The sequence below is a fragment of the Lepisma saccharinum genome, chromosome 20, assembly GCF_977018435.1.
Source record: "Lepisma saccharinum chromosome 20, izLepSacc3.1, whole genome shotgun sequence".
Classification (NCBI taxonomy): Eukaryota; Metazoa; Arthropoda; class Insecta; order Zygentoma; family Lepismatidae; genus Lepisma; species Lepisma saccharinum.
Genome location: NC_139248.1, coordinates 70,676,668 through 70,679,745, shown reverse-complemented (window position 1 = coordinate 70,679,745; position 3,078 = coordinate 70,676,668). Strand labels below are relative to the sequence as shown.

Here is a 3,078-nt window from a genome sequence, read left to right as displayed (position 1 = left end):
TCCTTTCTTCTTTATTGCACTGACCTGCGCACTTTCGATGTGGCCTTTGGCCGCGCTTTGGGATCCTCGATGCTCTTAATGCCTTTGAAAATATCGGAGTGTATTATTGGAGGAAGGGAAACGAGTAAGTATGTTCTCTTATTCGAAAAGTTTAGAACGTAACGTTATGTGTATATGGACTTTAATATTGCACAAATATTCAAACTATTATTGTCTATTTTCTTAATAAGAAACTGGATAAGGGTCATTCCACGTGAAATCGCCCAATTGAAAGATAAAAAGTTGCTTCATAATCATATTTGTGACTATGTGACAAATATGTAATAGACTTGTCCAACACATATGTTGAAAGTTTTGTTTCAAGATTTTCAGAAATTGAGTGGACGAACGAACTCACCATATGACACAGGTCAAATTCCCCATTATCCATGGAATATAAATCTCGATTTTTTTACATTAACTTCTCAGAGTACACTTTACACTGTAAATATTAAATTTCTCTTGGAATCCCCACCAGAGATATAGGAGCTCAAATTTTAAAAAACAACAAAAAACTAATATTTTCAAAGAGCTTTAACTAATAGAAGAAACCAGTAGCAGAGATCAAATATTATCTATCAAAACTTGTGTTTCCTCTAAAAAAATTATAGCTCTGATATTATATTATTTCCCTACTAAAAAAATCCTAACTTTGATTTTTGTTCAAAATTAAATATCAAATTCAGCCTAACATTTTAGCAACTTTTATTAGAGATGGTGAAAAAAGGCACAGAACATAAAACTCAGCTTAAAATTTAGTGAAAATGATGTTTTTTACCACAGTTTCCTATCATTTCTCTTAGCCGAGTTATCATAATTATCGCAACCATCTGCAAAGGCCAAAAATACCCGAAGTTATGAAACAAAAAATGGCCACCATTTTTAAACAAAGTCAAGTTTCAGAAAAATAATTCCTGCTTTGAACTACCTTTGCATAGGGGTTAGAAAAACAAAAATATTGAAAATTTAAAAAATGGTCAAGTGCTGGACAACTTTGTACGGACTGACCCATATGCATTCTGGACAAAACTATGGTCTTAGTACAATTTCTGTGAACTAAAAGTGGATAAATTTCACAGTAATGCTTCTCCCACGTATTCAAAATTTCTAAAAATATTGTGTACTCATATTTGACCATTTATCAAAAATGTAACTGTGTGCCAGTGGAAACAATGGTTCACACACATTGAATACTGAAACGTGTGATATTTTTATTATGAACAATATTACCATTCTGATATTTTAATATCTTGTTGAACATGTATTGATTATGCTGTGTAACAATTTTCATTGCGTTGAAACCTGGGATTCCCTATCAAACAATTAGCCGAAGTGGAGTCTTTTTCATCACAATATATTACATATTGAAAAGATTTTTCTTCTTTCTGAGCAGGTAAAAATGGTAACACAGTTATTTTCTGTTAGGACTGTCCTCTCCAACAATACGTAAATCATTACAATATTTCACATAGTTTCCGAGATATGGTGTGTTCGTTAGTTCACCCAATTCCTAAAAATCTTCAAATGTTCAAAAATTTGTAACTTCCAACATATTTGTTGGACAAGTCTTAATATTATATATTTGTCATATTGGACCAAGTATCTTACAGTAAAAAACAATAGAATCAAATCCATGACTATGAAGCTACGTACGTTCTCTGGGTGATTTTGCGTGTAATGACCCATAACCATAAGTAATATTCCTTTCAAAATAGTTAGATATTTTACCTAGGTATATAAACGAATTCAATAGGATACTAAATTGGAAAGCAATATTTACTTCTTTTGTCATTTTTTTAAAAAAAATTAAAAATAATTGCTTTCCGTCATTTCTCGCAAATTCCTACCTTGCCTCTGTAATAAATTCTTACGCTCATATTTGGAAATACTAAATTCAAGTGTAATTCACTTAACTTTCGGAGTGAAAATAACCTTTCTTTAAGTTCCCTAGCAATGCACGTTTCCACGGCCAACAACAAACATGGCAAACAAGGAAGTATTGTTACATCTCCAAACATTGTAAAAGCCTTGTGTAAAACAATTCAAGAAGCAACATGTACAAAAATAATATCAGATCCATGTCCCTAAAATGTGACATCATAATGGATACGTTCCTTAAGTCTTAACGAAACGAACTAATTCAACGAATTTATAGACAGGGTTGTTAAAGGTCCAGGAACACATAAATTTTAATGGGTTGTATTGGGTTCCGCTGCAGGAGAGGAACTTTTTTCGCACAAATTAAATTCGGTCCAACTTGCGTATTGTTTCATTGAAAAAAGGTTCCTGTACCGTATTTTAATTATTTCTGAAAAAAGGTTCCTGGACCGAATTGAAATGCTTTAAATATGAAAAGGTTATATATACACACTGTCTGGAACTCATTTACGTTTGCTGATTCTCTCTCTCAGTCCGGGATTGAACTTATTTACAATTCCTGGACCAGGGTTGACCGATCAAACGTTGCCTTCTAAAAATATCCACGAGTACGTTTTACATTAGAATGTCACATTGCGGTTGTAGAAATCGTATCGCAGGGAATAAATCAAAACGCTGCTGTTCTCTCGTGGGCCAGGTTCAAAAACTCCCTTGTCGAAGAGTTACTGTACATAACGCAATGGACTATATTAGTGTGGCGTCACATTGAGTTCAAACAAACCCGTCACGTGTTGCTCCGGCATCCGATCCAGGAACCGCAGCCAATAGGAGCCGTCGATGAGGTAACGTGATATTTGCTGTGTTCCCAGCAGATATCACAACAAGGGCAGTGCTTCTACAACCAAGTGAAGGAACGCGCGCGAGAGAGAATGGGGCTGCAAGGAGAGGGGCAACGTGACTAGATCCTTCGTGTTTCGCCCATTCCTACCTTGTACCTTAGATTCTCGAGACAGTGAGCACCTGGATTAATCTTTCATGCTCACAAGTTGATAATTGTTTATCGTCAGGTCCGTAATCGATTTAAACTGATTCAGAAAAAAGGTTCCTGGACCGAATTGAAATACTTTACAGATAAAAAGGTTCTTTACGGTCCAGAACCGA

General features: G+C 34.8%; 1 long non-coding RNA gene across 1 annotated transcript in view; it reads right to left on the bottom strand.

The window, feature by feature from the left end:
- The window catches only part of LOC146003333 (uncharacterized), a 399,672-nt gene that overhangs the window by 215,714 nt on the left and 180,880 nt on the right, over nucleotides 1–3,078 (bottom strand). The window lies entirely within an intron of this gene.